At 48.9% G+C, this 19,688-nt stretch overlaps 1 long non-coding RNA gene across 3 annotated transcripts; it reads left to right on the plus strand.

Moving 5' to 3' along the window:
* Positions 1–289: 289 nt before the first annotated feature.
* On the plus strand, positions 290–17,473 carry LOC123630744. Of its 3 annotated transcripts, none has more exons than XR_006732751.1 (3): positions 293–478; positions 8,461–8,681; positions 15,908–17,473. It is a non-coding gene; the product is annotated as an uncharacterized LOC123630744 (long non-coding RNA). The 3 variants fall into 3 exon arrangements; XR_006732752.1 differs by having other exon boundaries at positions 8,461–8,621; XR_006732750.1 differs by having other exon boundaries at positions 290–478; positions 8,461–17,473.
* Positions 17,474–19,688: the final 2,215 nt, after the last annotated feature.

Genomic DNA, 19,688 nt, shown 5'->3' on the forward strand with positions numbered 1-19,688 from the left:
CCGGTAGGTTCTGTGAATGGTGGCACCTCCCGTGAGTGCCCGTAGCAGCTCACGCCTGATCTCTGCTTCCACAGGGAGGTTGAAGACATTGAAAAGGAAGAGCAGGCTGCTGCCACAAAGCCTGTGTGACCCATGAGGAATTCTGCAGGGAAGGGACTGTTCCAGCTCTTGCGGTGACCATTGCTCACCTGAGGTCATGGACCGGGCTGAAGGTGACGATGCAGGTGCCCACTGGGTCCCTGTGCAGGACTGGGGAACGGTCTGCAGCTGTCACCACACAAACCACCGAATGGGTGGGAACAGCCACTGCGTGAGTGATCTTAACCAGTCTTCCACAGGCTCTTTTACACAGAAAACAGAAAAATGCTAAAAAAAAAATTTAAAAAAAGAAAAAAATATTGCTGAATGGAAAATGAACATCAACTACAAAAGAAGCCCAGTAAGATGAGCCAAGACCACAAGAGAAGGAGATAAACAGGTTAGTGAGATATTCTAAGGAAACTACCATTGCAACAGGATAAATGTGCTTTGGAGGAGGCAGAGAATACAGTGTCAGACTTGATGTCATGCAATATTTGGTTAAAAAACATAATAAACTCCAGTTAAACATAATCAAGAAAACAGGAAAAAATAAAGAAAGAAATGAGAAGAGATAAACTTCTGGCGAATATAATCAATAACAAATGGGCCAGTTAGAAATTAGAAATAGGAAATTTCAAGGGAAGAATTGGGGAAAGAAACATATAAGAATAGAAATATAGGAGACATAGCAGTTGATTGTAATGTTTGGACTCAAACCATATAAAAGAAGTAAAAGATAATTGGGGAAACATAAACATTGAATGGATATTTGCTGATATTAATTATGGTTACTGTTTTAGGTAGATAGTGATATTTTTATTATTTGTAGAGTCCCTGTGTTTTCAAGATATATGCTGGAATATTTAAAGGTAAAATTATGATGATGGAATTTGTTCAGAATAATGGCGGAGGGAGAGGCAGCGAGAGAGGAAGTGAAGAGGGGTATAGATGGAATACAGTTGTCTGTGAGTCGACCAAGGTTGAAGCTAGAGGATGGGGCGACAGGACTTTGTACTATTTTCTCTAATTTTATATAATAAAAAGTTTTAAAAATTAAAGCTGAGGTGAGAACAAAAGTGATAAGAGACTATGATGTTCTACTCTATGCAAAAGATAATTAATTAAAAATCTTAAAAGTCAATTTTCTGGACAGATTACCAAAATTGGCATGAAAGACATTTAAAATGTGAATATATTACTAACCCCAGAAGAAATTTAAAATACAATTAACATAGCTTGAAAGTTTCTTTCAAACTTTTAAAGAATTAGTTTATATCAACTACTCCAGAGCACAGAAAAAGATAAAAAGCCACACAGTCCATTTCATGAAGCTCGATTAATACTTTTCCATGCACAGGAAAAGAAAACTGTAAGCCAGTTTCATTTAGGAGTAATTTAAAAACCCTAAATAAAGCAGCTGCAAAATAAATAGTATCTTAAAGGAATTTTCTGTCATGATCAAGGAAAGCTTATCTTGAGAGTGCAAAAGGCTTCAATATTAGGAAATTCAACATTATAATGCTGTATGTCAGCAGTCTCCACTTTTAATAGTGATTTAGAGGGCATTAAGTAACACCTAAAATACACTCTAATATTTTTAAAAATTTTTAGGGGAAACTAGAACTAAAGAATACTTCTTTCACATCATAATTGTATAGACGAAAGGCCAGCATCTTACTAAATGGTGAAACACTAAAAGTATTCCTATAAAAATCAGAAACAAGGCAGATGTGTCTGCTTTAAGCATCACTATTAATATTTCACATTGTTTAAGAAGATTGGAGTCAAGTAACAAGATCTGAAATAGAAATACAAACTATTACTATTAGAAATGAGGAGATTAAAAGTTTAGTATAAACTAACAATATGATTAGATAACCTAAACACCCAAGGAAATCAACTCTAAAATGCTTAGAATTTAAAAGAAAAGCTTAGTAGAGGGGCCAGATTAAAAAAACATAAATGTACAACAGTCAATAGCTTTTACATATACCAACATGAAACAAACAAAAAATATATTCTCATCAGAGAAAAAGCGCAGCCTGATTCTTTTTTGTAGAATAGAGATTATATTAATATATATACCTACACACTCACATATACATACATATACACACATGTGTATATATATGCCCAGAAACATAAAAATTAAAATGATTATCAGTAAACCTAAGAGATTTTAATAGTAATTATTTTGTGAGATCAATTTTCATATAATTTTTATTTTCTCTATGCTTTTATTCTATATTATTTACAAGAAGCAAGTATTACTTTTGAGATCAGAAAATAAATTGAATTTGTTGAACCAATGAGTTTAAAACCAATCAACCGAAAAATAATAAATTCTTTGGAGACATATAATTTTCAAGATTTCTGAATCGACTCAGGGATGAGAGCTTTTCTACAACCTGGAGTCACACGCAGGAACAAAGAATCCGAGGCAAAGTTCAAGTGGATGAACATGGAAATATTTCTTTAGCTTTCCCAAGCTGGCCAGTCTGCCTAGAAACTAATTTAAAAATATAAAGATGACATCATTGCAGGTGTTCTTTCAAAGTGGAACATAAATTTATAATGCTTCTGGCTGACAAAATTGGAAGGGAGACAAGGTTTAAAAAGCCTCAGATATTCTGCTCACCATCTTTATCGCCAAATAAAAGTATTTATATTTCTTCTTTCTGCCCCTTGGGCTCCGGTTCTTGGTTAAGAAATGTCTCATAAACTTCAGAAGAAGAGAAAAACACAAGGTGATAGGACAGAATGTTCTATTTTTTAAGACTATAAATATTTTAACTTCCAAAAGAGACCACCCACCTATCATGAAAACTTCAGATCTTCCTATGCCTTATAAAAGTAACTATAAAGTTTGTTACAGTTTCCAAAATCAAGTAGCATATGCCAGATGGGCTTAAAACTTTTGGAAATAAATACCCTGAATGTTTGCAAAAGGTCAACATACTGGAAAAGAGTCATGTCGAAACCAAAAACTGAAAAGTATTATAAGAGATGTTGCCAATCAAAAAATTAAACACCTTAACCCCACTGAATTATTTTAACTAAATCAACAGGTTGTGCCACTGTATAGGAAGAGCTACTGCTTTATGCTGCTAATCCAATAAATATTTAGTAAGCACCTGCTATTTACAAAGAATTGTGATGGGTGCTGTAGAGAGAATTGATAAAATATCTCAAAGAATTTAGAGGGTAACCAGGGAAAAAGACAAGTACAAAAATAAATAATAGAACTAATAATTAACATGAAAAACCAAACAAATAACCTAATTTGAAACATGGGCAAAAGACCTGAACAGACACCTTGTGAAAGATCTATGAACGGTCAGGAAGCACATGACAAGGTGCTCAACACTGTGAGTCATCAGAGAAAAGGAAGTTGAAACTACAGCAAGGTGCCATTTCACACCCACTAGAATAGCTCAAATAAAAAGGATTGACAGCACCAAATGTTGGCCAGGATGTAGAGCAACTGGAACTATCGTATGTTACTAGGGGAGAGTGAAATGGTGCGACCACGTTGGAAATCTGTCTGGCAGTTCTTTTAAAGCTAAGTATGCATCTACCCTATGACCCAGCCATTCCATTTCTAGGTGCTTACCCAGGAGAAATGAAAACACACATCTACAGAAAGACATATGCAAAATTTTTATAGCTGCTTTCTTTTCAATAGCCCCCCAAAATAAATGTCCATCAACAGGAGGGTAGATAAACAAGCTATGATATAGCCATACAGGGGAATACTGTATACTTAGTAATAAAAAAGAACAAATTACTGATAGGTGCAAAAACATCGCATTGAGTGACAGAAGTCATCCATACAAAAAAATACGTATTGGAAGAATTCATTTGTTTGAAACTCTAGAACAGGCAGAGCTGCTCTGTGATGATAAAGCTATGGTGATAGATGTCAAAACGTGGTTGCCATCAGGGTTGTAGGAACAGGCCAGCTGGAAGGGACAGAAGGGAAAGTTCTTGGGAGGCAGATATATTCTGGGTCTTAATTGGGATGATGGTTACACAGGTGTGTGATTGTCCAAACTTATTGAACTAAACATTTAAGAGCTGTGAGTTTTACTGTGCTTAAATTATACTTCAATTTTTTTAATGCTCAGAAAAGATAAAAGTAGAAATAGTAGACATTTGACATTTGTGAATTTGCATTGTAAGGACTACAAAAATCCTCAAATTTGTTAATATTGCCATAGTACACAACTTCACCAATAAAATGCTCACCTTGCCATGCGAGGAAGGAGGTCAGGGGCAAGATGATGAAGCCACAGTGAGGCCAGAGGCTGGTGGAGGCAGGAACCCACTTCTGGGGTCCACTCTGCAGTGTCCAAGACTCAAACTTGGACCTCAGAAAAATTATAATTTGCTACATATTAGAACCTCTACTTTACTTTACAAATGCTCAAAGAGGGGGGATTTTAAATTCAAAATGTAACTACTGTGCAAGATAGAATATTAAAAATACCAAAGGAAGTCATAGAGAATGTTTTAAATAAGGTCTAAAAGGACAGCTAAATCTCACCTCCTGGGTAGAAAACCACATTAACTAAGACATTGACTCACCATGTAGTCACCACTCCTCAGTCTGGCCCCATTCAGAAGCGATGGAGTTTAGGTTGGTTCTGTGATTTGAAATGAATAGCCCTACTGGGCTAAATATATTGCTACATTAAGATACATATCTTAATAGCCTTAAAAAATTCTACTATGCTATCTGGTGTAGTTCTGCTCAGGATAACTTGTAGGAATACAAATGATCAAAGTAAGAATTGCCTTAGAAGAGCATTTGCACATTGCTGGGGTCTGAATGTTGGTGTTGCCCCAGAATTCATATGTTGGAACTCGGTCCTCAGTGTGGTAGTATTACAAGGTGGACGCTTTTGGAGGTGATTTGATCTTGAGGGCTCTGCACTCATGAATGGGATTAGTGTCCTCATAAAAGACAACTGAGGGGGCCTCCTGCCCTTTCTGCAGCAGCAGAACACAGCAAGAAGACACCATCTTTGAAGCAGAGAACAAGCCCTTATCAGACACCGAATCTGCTGTGCCTTGATCTTGGACTTCCCAGCCTCCAGCACTGTGAGCAATAGATTTCAGTTATTTATAAATTAGTCTCAGGTATTTTGTTATACCAGCCCCAACAGTCTAAGACACACATATTAGGCAATAATAGATGTCAGTGAATTTCCATGTGTTTACAACATGGGTCTTCACCTTTTCCGTGCCCTGACACACGTGAGGAGCATGATGTGTCATTGTCCATTGGTGCTTGTGCCACCGTGGGGCAGTGGTGTAAAAAGGAAGGGAATGGTGCAAAGAGGTTCCCGGGGTGGGAGCGGGGTATGTGATACACATCTTCCCTCCCCTACCATGAGAAGTTACTGGTTCAATTAGGAATAAAATACCAATATGTCTATTATGGGCTTTTTTGCTCATGTCCAAGGCCATCGTCGATTCTTCTCTTTCTTCCCAAGACCCTCCGTGGTCTGGCCCCATCCTCCCCTGCCCAGCCTCCCACTTCTCTTTCTTTCCTCGAGGCTCCAGCCACACTGGCCTCCTTGCCATCCCTTGAACATGTCAGCTGCTCCTTCAGTAACACCTGTTCAGGGCTGTTCCACCTGCCCAAACACTCTTCCTTCACCTCTTACAAGACCTCTTATAAAGGTCATCCTCTTAGCAGGGCCAACCTTGACCCTTGTTATTTAAAATCACAACCTGTCCTCCCACCAGTAGGCCTCTGCCCTCCCCCTTGCTCTGCATGTCCTTTCTCTCCAGCACCCTCCACCTCCAACCTACTGTGACATTTGTTTACCTTATTGAGTTTATTACCTTATTGTATTATATGTATTATCTATTATTATCTTATTATATTTCTTTTTTATTTCCTGCTCCTTCTGCTACAGTGTAAGTGCCCCGTGGCAGGGGTCTCTGCTTATTTTATTTATTAACATCTCCTAAGCACCTAGGGCCCTACCTGTCACATACTAGGTGTTCAATTAATATTTATAAAATGAATAAATGTATGTTTTCTATGCTTCTCTAGCTAACTTAAATAGCAAAACTCTGCATATAACTTTTGACTTCCCCAAAACTTAACTACGAATAGCCTACTGTTGACCAGAGGCCTCACTGACAACATGAACGCATATTCTGCATGTTATATGTGCTGTATACTATATTCTTACAATAAAAAAATTTAGAGAAAAGAATATATTACTGAGAAAATTGTGAGGAAGAGAAAATATATTTACTATTCCTTAGGTGGAGGTGAACCATCATAAAGGTCTTCCTCATCGTCTTCATGTTGAGTAGCGGAAGAGGAGGAGGAAGGGTTGGTCTTGCTGCCTCAGAGGTGGCAGAGGTGGAAGAGAATCTATGTATAAGTGAACCTGCACAGTTCCAACCCGTGTTGTTCAGGGCTCCACCGTAATGACTGTGACATTAGCACTGTAAACATTTCTCTCTTCATCTCTTCCTTCCACCTACTCAACTCTCCACTCAGGGGAGATTTATAAGCAATACTTTGAACACCAAAGTCTAGGTTAGCAAATTGTGTGGTCTGGAAAGGCTGCGATGGTGGATATAGGGGAAAATGACTTGGAAAGCAGCCCTTGACCCTACATTTTCCTATCCTATGAGATCTGTGAATAGCTGTGTCTACACAAGTCCAAGGTCCCCAGCCCTACCCTGTGATCTCCTTCTCCCTCTACTTCCCAAATGTAGGGCTTACCTGGCCAAGAACATAACGAGATAGACCAGAAAGCATTTGAGGAGGTCTTTCCTTGAACTTGGACTCCAATCAATCCGAAGTGTCAAGTGGGATATTGTCATTGGCATTAGTTTGTCACTGGTGGTGGATAAACTGATTCCTCTCCTTTGACAGGGAATAGACTCAGACTCATTCAGGTCACTTTAAGTACTGGGGTTCTATGATGTACTTAAGGGGCCACCCAGTAATGAAGTATACAGGGGTCTACTGCACTACTGGCCCCACATAGGATGGACTTGGGGGCTTGTTCAAATATAGCCCTGGGCTCCTTGTTGTCTTGTTGCCCTGCTAGCGTCAGGTGTTCTTGGGTCTTCACTACGCCACTCCCATTGGCTGGGTCCCCTGTATCTGTCCGTTTCTGCCTCACTACAGGTGTCTCCTTTTTTTCTCCTCTTGTACCATCTGACTGACTCCACCCCTGCTTCCTTGAGAAAGAACATGACCGTCCTCGCTCAATGCTATAGTCTCTTTCTAGGGCTTTTATCCCTTGACCCCTTGCAGGTCATCAGTCAACCCACAATGAGGCTGCCCTTGTTTTGGGCAGGACCCCAGCCAAGCCGAGGATGAGAATTGTGGTACAGGACATTGTGATGATTAATTTTATATGTCAACTTGACTGGTCTGCAGGGCACCCAGATATTTGGTCGAACATTATTCTGGATGTGCCTGTGAAGGTGTTTCTGGGGAAGAGCAACATCTGAATTGGTGGACTGAGTAAAGCACACAGCTGCCGGACGGCTGGAGTTGGAGCCTCCATCTTCTCCAGCCTTCAGACACGGATAGAAACGTGGGCTCTCCTGGGGTCCCCAGCTTGCCAACTGTGGGTCTCGACACTGTCCAGCCTCCATAATCATGAAAGCCAATTCCTTGTACTGTCTCTCCCCCACCCCATGCTCTATAGTTAGACAGATAGATAGATTGATAGATCCTATTGATCTCTCCATATACGCACACGTTCAACTGGTTCTGATTCTCTGGAGAATTCTAACATGGACACGGCCTCCCCTGAGCAAGGCACCACAGCTTAGCCGTCTGGGGACAGGCCCGCCTCTGCCGGCTGTTTCCATTTCAGTGTCTCTCGCTGTCCTGCACTTGCTTGGAGCTGCCAGGAACTTGGTGCTCAGGGACAGGCCTCCACACGTTCAGTAGAGTTGGCTCGAGCCTTTGATTCGCTTCTTCTCTATCCAAAAATAAAAATAGGGGCTGATCTAGTCAAGCGATCCTGGGAGATTAAGAGATTTCTAAGCCAAACAAGACCGAGATAAGCTGCCTACGTGTGAGCCGGAGCCAGGTCGGTGCCAGGCTGCCAGCCGCGTCCGGGAAGGGCTCCCGCTGCCTGACGGGACTTGTCCTGGCGCCTCTCGCCTCGAGTCCTGTCACAGGCGTGCGCGTCCGGGCAAAGCCTCCCGCACCACCAGCACCCTCGCACGGGGTTGCTGCCCGTCCTTTTTTTGCTTGGTGATTTTCAGTTAAAACTCAGCTGTTTGTACTTTTTTTAATGTTTACTCCGCTTGTCACAAATACCTTTAATAAGAAAATTCCTCCCCTCCATTTGCTGAACTTTCATATCTTCCCTATCTCCTTAGGAGAACTGGATTGGATCATTTCTCAGCTTCGGTGTGGATTCTTGTCTGTCCAAGGCTCGGAGAGCGTGGCCCAGAAAGGAGCGAAGTGCTACACATGGCAGGACCTCCCTCCGCTGAGACAGTCGGGCGTGAGACCCTCTGGGAGCCCCCAGCCTGCGGAGGTGATCTGTGTGTGCCGGGAGGGGACTGCGGGGCGGAAGACCTCCCCAGCAGGTGGAGGTGTGAGTGGCAGACGCCGACCCCCGACCCCCTCCCTTCTTTGCGCCCCCCCCCCAGCTGACCGTCTGGAAGCATAGCCCCCTTGGCAGGGAGGAGGGGACTGGCCAAGAAGAGGCTGGGACACACGCTCCCAGGCTTCTCGACATCCCCTCCTGGGGGGCACTGACAACAGTTGATTTCAGAAGTTGGTTGACTTCATGAGGCAGAGCCTTCCCTCTAAGTCACGCTACTTTCCATTCCGCTGTGGTGGGATTATCACCGAACCCATTTTTCTGGATCGATGCTTTAGGAAGGTATCAGTCACCTGAAGGCAGGTTGCACGTCACCCCCCTGGCAGAACCCGCACAGCTGTGTGCGCTGCTGGACACAGGCTCTGCTCTGGGCGGTGGAGCAGATGCCTGGAGACCAGTGTGGGACGCCCTCGCCAAAGCCTGGCGTGCTCCAGGGGCTCTGTTCTAGGAGACAGGGAGGGATGTGCCCACTTTCCAGAGGAACCTGAGCCACCACGGGAGACTCAGGATGTCTGATTCTGTCGTCTCTGCTGCTCTGCTGAGTGTCTGCACCTCCTCGCCCCATGCCCCATCTTCTCCCCGTGGCGGGCTCCCTTTTATTCCCCACCCCAGCATCTAAGCAGATGCCATGTTAGATTCCCAGGGCTGCTGTGACACTGGGTGGCTTAAAACAACAGCATTTATTCTACCCGTTCTGGACAACAAAATTCAAAATCCAGGTGTCAGCGGGGCTGGTTCCAGGGGCTCAGAGAGAAAACCCTGTCCCAGCCTCCCTCCTGGCTTGTGGTGGCTGCCGGCAATTCTCGGTGTCCCCTGCTGTGGCGGCTGCTTACCTCTACTCTCTGGCTCCATTGTCACATGGTCATCTTCCTTTTGTGTGTCTGCATCATCACATGGCATTCACCTGTCCATGTGTCCCTGTCTCTGTGTCTCTTCTCCTCTTCCTAAAAGGACACCAGTCATATTGGATTAGGACTCACCCTAATGACCTCATCTTGGCTTGATGACATCTGCAAAGACCCTATTTCCAAATAAGGTCACATTCACAGGTGCCGGGGACTAGGGCTTCAGCTGTCTTTTGGAGGGGACTATTGAACCCACAACAGCGGCTGAGTCCCGAGAGCTCTCACTGTGCAGGGCCTCGGGTCCCCTCTCCTGTCACCCCTCCAGTCTTGCTGTCCAGCCCTGGTTCCCTCAGACATTTGCTCCCTCCTGAACTACCCGGCAAGGGACATCTTCCCTGTCTTCTCTGAGACTCCCAGAGCGTCCTCTGCCCTCTGATGGCTTTTGTTTGTGCCACATGTGCATGTGTGTGTATTTCTGCCCCCTGCCATGTCTGTAGACTCCAGGAGACCAGGAACCACATCTAACCACCTCTGTGTCCTCTACACAATCACAGAAGGGAAACTATAAACATGATGGGTAATTTTATGTGTCAACTTGTCCGGTCCATAGGGTGCCCAGATATTTGATTAAACATTCTTTCTGGGTGTGTCTGTGCAGGTGTTTCTGGTATGATTAGCATTCGAGTGGGTGGCCTGTAAGGTAGACGGCCCTCCACAGTGTGGGTGGGCTTCATCCAACCCACTGAGGGCCCAGATAGAACAAAAAATGGAGGAGGAGAGAATTCTTTCTCTCTGCCTAACTGCTTGAGCTGGAACGTTGGTCTTCCCTGTCCTCAGACCAGGAGTTACATCATTGGCCTCTGAGTTTCAGTCCTTTGGACTTGGCCTAGGACTCGTCCCGTCAGTTCTCCTGGTTCTCAGCCCTTCAGGCTCAGACTCAGTCACACCAGCTTCCTGGGTCTCCAGCCTGCAGAAAGCGGGTTATAGAGCATCTTGGCCTCCAAATCATGTGATTCCTCATTCATTCTCTCCCTCTCTCTCTCTAGGTAGGTGGATGGATGGATGGATGGGAAGATAGATAAATAGACAGATACATAGATAGACAGATATCCCTTCACACTAGGTGGCAGCTCGGGGAGGGTCTTTTAGAGGAGGATCATGTCAAGGGCAGCCCTAGCCCCGGAGCCTGTCCCCTGCAGGGGGTGACATACCCACGCCCCCCAGAAAGCGCACCTCTCCACTTCTCAACCAACCACATGGGAGGAGAGAAGACAAATCACAAATCTATTTGTGCTTTTTCCAAGATTTTGAAGAACCAATTATAGACTTTATTGTTTTGCTTTAGAAAGATGACAGATTGAGAACCAGATGTAGTCCCATCTCTGCCCCTTATTAGCCATGTGACCTCTGGTCCCCTCTCTGAGCCTCAGCGTCCTCACCTTCAACACGCAGTTAACACCTGTCGTCCCCGCTTGTGGGATGCCCCAGAGATGCTACCCGTGAAGACGCTGTGGTACTGAGTAGAGAGGAACTTACTTGATTGCTGTTACTCTCTGTTACCCCAAAAGGACAGGAAAATGGTCTTTACCTTAGGGAAATGGTTTCAAATAAAAAGTCGCTGTGCCTTAAGGGTTGTAGTGAAACGGAAATGGAGGTTTGGGTAACACCCATCAGAAGAGAGGAAGAGAGCCGGTGGCCTTTTTATTAGTCCACAGAAAACTGAGGGTTCAGGGGACGATGCCTCGGGAGCCCCCAGCCCCGCACACAGTGGCGGCTGCTCACAAGCCCGCCCCTGACGCTCGCTCACGACACTGCACTGACTCGCCACGCAGCGTGCCGCGTGCGCTGTACCGAGCGGTGCGCTGGGAACCACGCACCTGCCACGTGGCTGAGAGGTCTGTGTCCGTCATCACACGAAACCCTCCAGCAGCCCTGGAGGTCCCAGGTACATGACGCGTGAGAAGACTGCAACTCGGCAGGTCAGGCCTGTCCCACAGCCCTACTGCGAGGAAGACGGAGGACTGGCCCCCGGGTCCCCCATGCCTAGCGTGGGGCTGTCCCGCACGCCCTCACTGCACAGGCAGGGAACCAAGGCCCCGGGAGGAGAAATGACTTGCCCGTGTCACTCTGAAAGTCAGCAACCTGAGACCAGTCCCCATTCCCAGATCAAGATCCTCTGGCTACTTCGACCTCCTCCAGAAGAAATTCTGCTCACACGGCCCCTTCCAACGCACAGCCCACAGCGCACTCACGGGGGCGTGGGGGTGGGGTGGCTCTCACACGGCCACCGGGTCATCTGGGCTCTTTGCGTCAGGTGATTTACCTGACAGCCAGCTAATCTCTCCTTTCCTGGACTCTCCCCTTCCCGGCCCACGTGCCGCCCCAGTGACACGCTCAGTGCTGTAAATGAGGGTGTCGTGGCGTGTTCTCAGGTCTTACTGGAAGTGCAGCTGTTAAAAAATAATTTAGTAAACAGCCGGCCCAGTCCGTGCACGTCAGCAGCGCCGATCGGGGCTCTGACGCCAGCAAAGGCGGGGCTGAGGCCCCGAGCCAGAGGCCTCTCCAGCTGCCGTCCTGTCCTTGGCACCTGCCTGTGCCTCGGGCGGAGGACAGCCGGGCACCCCGCAGCCCTGGCCCTCTCCTGCTGGCTTCCGAAGCTTCCAGAGTTTCCTTGAGAAAACAGTCCTGCTCGCAAAACTGAGACTGGGGCGTTGTTCTCCCAGGCGACCACATTCCTTTCTGGGCAGCGCAGGAAAAGGGGACCAGAATACGGATAAAGATGCAGATAACTGAGACCCTAAACCGAAACTGCATGGATGGGACACCCCAGTAACGGATCTCCCATCTACGCTGGTCCCAGTTGGGGGCCTCCTTGTCAACGCAGGACAAATAAGAATGGTTTGCTTGTAAAACCACAGCTCAGCCACAGTCCATGGGAGGGCTAAAGACATTTTTGGAAGGAAGAATTGAAAACTCCACGCTGGAAATGTGAGAATGGAAGCTCGAGTTGGCTTCTTTAAAATATCAGTGAGGGAGAAAACTTGCTACTTAAGCACTAAGGCTATTACAAGGTTCTAGCGAATGTCGAAAGGAGGCTTTTTCCTTTTGTCTGAAAGCTCACCGTCCCCCAGCCCTGCAGAGCGATGCCAACAGGGAGCGGGCCATAAATAGGAGACAAAAATGAATGTCAGCGTAAGTTCTGGATCAACCACCGATAATAACAGTAGTCACAGAAATCACTGTTGACTTAGCCGTAACCCACTCAGAAGGCGGCAGGGACTTTGCCTTGTCCCCACAGTGTCTCCAGCCTACAACAGTCGTTGGCACAGAGCTGCTCAATCTCTGTTTTGGACAGATCAGTGTGCGTGTGAGTTCCTTGTGCCAGACACCATGTTTCACGTTGACCATGTGTCACGATTCACAGTCTTTTCCACCCCATGAAGCAGGTGTGATTCCCATTTTACGGATGAGGAAGGAAAGGCTTGGAGAGGTTGAGGAAGTCGTCCGGGGTTTGCAGCCGCGCAGCGTCAGAGCCTGGCTGGGAAGCGCGGCCACGGTGCTTCCAGAGCTCATGCAATTGACCGGGACACCGGCCTCCTCTCTCCAAGCGCTGCCATCTCTAGCCGAGGTCTCTGGGCAGGTCCATGGGTCCCCAAGTTCTCCTTTGAATTATGAAGGGGACCCAAGAAATTTCATGCAAAATGGTGTGTGTGTGCCCTTGGACGCGATGCTGGAATGAAAGTCCTTGGCCTTCAGATCTTCAGAGAAACCCAGGATCAAAAACCGTTTAGGAATCACTGTTCTAGACGCTACAGAAGTACCTAGCAGGAGGGTGACCAGCTGCGCTTTGCCCCGGTCAGTCTTGGTTTAACACTGAAAATCCCACGTCCTGGGAACCCCGTTGGTAAGAGGGCTGTGGAGCCCTCGGGTGAAGGACGGATTGAGTCCGGGTTCCTGGTGCTTTTCCGTCAGCAGGAGATAACAGGCTGAGAGGAGCAGGGAGGGGGGAAGCAGGGACCGGTACAGGGCTCCAAACCAGGGGTGGGAAAGGCCTGGGAGGAAGTCCTGGGAGGCGGGCAAAGCGGGAGCACGAGGTGTTTGGGGCAGAGAGGTTTCCGAGGAGTGAAGGGGTGGCCAGAAGCTCCCCCTCCCCAAATTCTGCAGCTGATGTCTGTTTACAGGAGCACTGGGTCATGTGGGTGAGGACAGTGGACATTGTGTCGGCATCGTGCACATTTTGGGAGCGATCCTCCCCTCCCAATCCACTGGGTGGCCCAGGGGGGTCCCCAGGAACCCCAAGAGCCTGCCCCCTGCAGAGCAGCAGCTCTAGACAGATCAGACTCTGAGGCCCACAGTGGGTCTCTGCCAGGAGCGTCCCTGGAGGCATCCCAAAGCCAGCGCGGTGAGGAACGTGAGCTGTGCATTCCCAGGGAGATGTCCGGGTGTGCTGCAGGCCTGCGTTCCCCATGACCTATGAGGGGCCAGGGGAGGGGTCTGGGATCCCCCAGGCCTCTGCTGCGGCCCCAGGGAGGCCTGCGCCTGGCAACTGGAGGTCATCAGCCTGCTTCGCCAAGGAAAGCAAGAGCAGGCTGGCCTGATACACCTCCTTCCCTGGCTTGACAGTGGCAGGACCACCCGGGAGAGCGTCAGCTTCCCTGATCCGAGCACTGCGGGCAGCCCTGGAGCTGGCGCAGCCGTGGGCCAGTTTGGGGGATCACAAGGGGCTTACTGGATGATGCCTCTGCGCCTGTCTTTTGTTTCTAAGTTCAGGATGCTCTTGCCCCCAACACCCTTTGGAATGTGTGGCTCTGAGCTCCAGGTGGCTGAGTTCTAGCACCCGCAGGTACCTTTCGCCCTAAGGACCAGGCAGCCCCAGAAATGACAGTAGGGAGTCCTATGTGTGAGTCCTGCCAGGCACAGTGTTCCCAAAGTAAGCTTTCATTCCCCAAGGTAGTGGCACTTGTCACTCAGGCCCACCTGGTCCCTGTCTTCTATTTGCATGAGCATGGCCAGGAGGAGCATGTATGCAAACAATGAACAGAGTGTCACCTCACCTGGGCCATCTGTGTCAGAGGGCAGTCGTTTTTGAACATCTGCCTCTGCAGAGCCTGACCTGGCCTCGGCATGCCCTGTCTGGCTGCCCGTGGGCGGAATCCATCAGGGTGTGTGAGAAGTAACCACTGACATGGAGAATGGCACAGGCGTCTGACCCACAGGCCACAAACTTTGCCTGCGGAAGGAAGCCTAAGGGTACTTTGGTGGAGAAATGACCAACCGTGCTAAATTAGGTGGTTTTCAGACCTGTGACCAAAAAAAACAGCTGTAGGGTTCCCTTCCCTGTCAAAATTCTTAGGGTGCAAACGACAGCCCCGCCCACCCGTCCTAGGCAGAGCCCAGCCCTGTGGGTGACTGGTCACCAGGGCACAGGCTGGGGTTCCGGGAAGAAGCCAGCTTTCAAAGTGACTGCACACTGCTGTGAATCATCCTGATTCAAATGAGGTGCATTTGGAGACAGCCGATTGCCTCAGATTAAGGCACAGTTGCCTCAGAAAGGCATTTACCTCTGGGAGTTTCAGGTAGCGCAGAGAACAGCACATTTGCATGTAGAGTCTAAACTCACAGCCTGGCCGCTGTTCTGTGGCTGGCAGGACCCAGTGAAAGCCGACCCCAGGGCCTGCGATTCCTCCGTGCTTGGTCCTGCCCCACCCCATCGAAGCACAACTCACTTCATTTCCCGGTCGTGCCCCTCAGGAGTGGTGCCCACCTCTTCACCAGGGGGTCTTGCCATTTCCTGGGACATTCTTTTTGCCACAAAGTGCTTTCTTGTTCTGGGTAACAATTGACCATCTCAGATTCCAGCTACTCTCCAGGTCTCCGTGGTTGAAGTCAACTCCCGTTCTCGGAGTTGTTTCTCCATGTGTGTGAACAGCTGTCTCTGGCTCGTCCTATACAGCCCTAAACTCTGAGCTCTTCCTTCTAACCAAATCCTGGTTTGGAGAGCTTCACTGTCTAGTCCATCCTGCTTCAGGCTTGTTCTGTTGGTGGCTTCCTCTCAGAGTATGGACCTCACCAATATCACCTCCCTTGTTTCAGCCACTATACCCCTATTAGTATAATCTAAAATCACATTGGCTATTTTGGCATCCACAATGGCGACTCATAATGAGTCATTTAGAGTCAACAAAAACCTTTTTATAAATGGCACTGTCTGGTCACATCTCCCCCCACATACCCTTCCCCCCTCCCCCCGCGCCCCCATGCACAGCCAGTAGCTGTTCTGTTAGGTTTTAGAGCAAAATGCCAGACTTTATATTTGTCCCTGTTATATTTCTTCTTTTTAATTTGGCCTGTCATTCCTCCCCTGCCATCCAGCATTGATTACTGTGGTTTGGAAGCCTGGTGCGAGCACCTTCTGTAGATGGATCCAGATTGCTTAGAGAGCGGTTTCAGTGATGGGGACAGCTAACGATGCTAGCCGACCACTTGCTTTCCTCTGCCTTGTCCAGAAAGGTAATATGAGGCTGCGTGTTAATTGCTTTGCTGAAATATCCTAAAGTGTTAGGACAGGTAGAGATGTTAGGGACCATCTGGTTCAAACCCTTCATTTTACAGATGAAGAAACTGAGGCCGGGTGAGGTTAAGGGGCTGCCTGGTCTGTGGCGAAACCAAACATCATGACTCAGATACTCCCACACTCAGGTACCCTTGGGTTATTTGCCCAGCACATTGCATCAGGTCTGCTAGAAGATTCTGAAACAGTGGACCACAGAGCCCTGACCCTTGGGGAGGAAAGGCTGGGCGGGTCCCAAAAATCAAGGACAGTAGTCCACCAACAGATGACGAGAAACAAAATGCCATCTGGCCGTGGGAGGGAGTATTATACAGCCATGAAAAGGAATGGAAGGCTGGCTCACACGGCAGCGTGGACGAACCTTGGAAAGAGTGTGGTAAGTGAGGAAGCCAATTGCAAAGACCACACGGTGTGCGATTCCAGTTACACGTAAGGTGCAGAACAGGTGGCCCTTAGAGACAGCAAGCACATGCGTGGTTGCCAGAGGCTGGGTGGACAGCGACAGATGGCAGTGACTGCTGATGGGTACAGGGTTTCTCTTTGGTGTGTTGGAAATGACATGTTCTGCAATTAGACCGTGCTGATGGTTGCACAGCCCCGTGAATGTACTCAAAACCACTGAATTGTACCTCTTAAAATGGTTAAAATGGTGAATTTTATGGTATGTGAATCACACCCTTAATTTTTTTTAAAAAAAGCCTCAGCCTGTCTTTCCACTGACTCGTGTCAAGAACAAACCCTTTCCTCTGCCCCCGACCAAGGAGCTTTGCAGAGGGTGGGGACGGCCTGCAGGGGCCACTGTCTGGGACAGATGGATTTATTTTCCACATAAAGGGCCTTTCTGCAATGTCCTTCCTGGTGCAGCCTGTGTCCCCTGGGCTGCTGTCCTGGGCACCCCACCCCACCTGGCCTGCTCTTCCCACCCCCCCACCTCCCCTGGGGTTTCAGTGGGAAATGCCTTTTGTGTCTGCACCCCAGAGAACTAGGTCTCCTTTGGCTGCTCTGCCCTGGAAGAAAGTAGGGGACACTTGCTTGTCACTCTTCAACCAGCTCTGTGCTTGTGTGAAGGGCAACAAGGTTCAGTCATCTCCTGCCGTGTGCCCTTGGATTCCCTAACCTGCAGTGCAGCCCAGTCTTCCCCTTGCCCAGGCTCCATTTGGAGGAATTCAGGTGTGGCACCTGTGGCATAGGGATGAGTGACGGCAGCCAGCAGGAGTCACCGGGGGGACCCACCAGCTCTCAGGGCGCAGGGTGAGGAAAAGGAGCCAGAAACTGGACAGCAAGTTTGCAGAAATCACAACCAAGAGGAAGAGAAGCAACTGAGACTGTTGCAGAAAAAATAAAAGAATTTTAAATCCTTCTGTCAGTTGAAAGCGAATTCCTTTCATGTTGGCTTGACTGATGCCCGCGTGGGCGGCACAGCCCCTGGCAGCCACCCCGGGCCGCGGGGCGGAGAGCACGGAAGGAAAGGTCACCCCACTCTGCCCGCCCGCCTGGGCCCGCCTGCAACTGCAGCCAGGTACACCCGCTGCCGGGGCGGGCGCCCACACACCACACACCGCACACCGCACACACACCACACACACACCACACACACACACCACACACACACCACACACACACACACCACACACCGCACACCGCACACCGCACACACACCACACACCACACACACACCACACACCGCACACCGCACACCGCACACACACCACACACCACACACACACCGCACACCGCACACCGCACACACACCACACACCACACACACACCACACACCACACACCACACACACACCGCACACACCACACACACCACACACATCACACACCACACACACCACACACATCACACACACCACACACCACAGACACCACACACCACACACCCCACACCCCACACCACACACCACACACCACACACCACACATACACCACACATACACCACACACCACACATACACCACACATACACCACACACACCACACATACACCACACACCCCACACACACACACACACCACACACACCACACACCACACACCACACACACCACACACATCACACACCACACACACCACACACACACCACACACACCACACACACACCACACACACCACACACATCACACACACCACACACACCACACACATCACACACACCACACACACACACACACACCACACACACCACACACACACCACACACAGCACACACCACACACCACACACACCACACACACACCACACACACCACACACACACCACACACATCACACACACCACACACACACACACACACACACACACACACCACACACATCACACACACCACACACACACACCACACACATCACACACACCACACACACACACACACACACACACACACACCACACACACACCACACACACCACACACACACCACACACACCACACACCACACACCACACACACCACACACCCCACACACACCACACACCACACACACACGTACACCCTCCGTGCACACACACCTCCCGCACACCCTGCGGAGCCCACGCCCGACGCGGCACCGGCACACACACTCCTCTCTGTCCATCTCTGTCCCCACCCGTTGCGCGGCGCGGCGGGGACAGCAGCGTTTAACTTCTCGGAGCCAGTCAGGCGCCCGTGTAAAGAAGGGCGGGGACATGGAGGCCCAGGCTGCCCCGGGAAGCCCGGCGCTCTCCGTCTTGTCACTACGCCATAATGAGAACCAGCTTTTACGGAGCACTTTGTGCCTTCAAAGAACGGCACGAACACTAACTAATTAAGCCAGCCCACACCCCACGAGGTCGGGGGTAAAGCCTGTGCTCCTGTCACGGATGAAGGAAGAGGCGAACAGCTCGCCCAGGGGCACGGGGCAAATCCGGGATTCTGGAACTCTCTGCTGCAGGTGACCCGGCCAGCGAGCCCTGCTCCTCTCTCAGGGAAGGAGGTCAAAATAGGTGATACCAAGGGCCAGCTGGCGCTAAAGAGTTGAGGAAGGAGGACGAGAGGGTGGCCGGTGGCTGGTGACATGATGTCCCCTTGCCTGTCATCAGAGAGTTGAGTGGCAGTGCCTGTGAAGGGGAGTGGTAAGGAGGGGTGAGCCACCCTCTCGTCCCTGTGCTGGCGGAGGAAGGGACAGAGGTCTCACGGAGGCTCAGGGACGAAGTTCGTTCATTCTCACTTCCAGGAGCGATTCATTTTTACCACTTCCCCGCACCTCCCTCCCAGCAAGGTCTTTGTAACATCAGGAGGACGAACCGTTCCATATCTGAGAGACAGTGCACACACCGTAAGCACCTACCGTCCCACGGGGAGGTAGTTATGCTCATGAAATGGAAAAGAGAAAACTTTTCTCAAATCAAAGGGCTTTGAAAACCCGTGTTTCCATATTCTTTCTTCCCAGAGGCTGAGCCTCGGCGGAATCTCCGCCCTCACTCAAACTCCTGTTTGGACGCAGGTGTGTGTCCCCTCCTGAAAGGCACACACGGCACGACTTGGCTTCAGAAAGCTTGGGCTTTGGAAGTAGAAAGACTCTCAGGTCCTCGGCTCACCATAGAAAGCGCATGCTCCGTA

The sequence above is a fragment of the Lemur catta genome, chromosome 1 (assembly GCF_020740605.2).
Source record: "Lemur catta isolate mLemCat1 chromosome 1, mLemCat1.pri, whole genome shotgun sequence".
NCBI lineage: Eukaryota > Metazoa > Chordata > Mammalia > Primates > Lemuridae > Lemur > Lemur catta.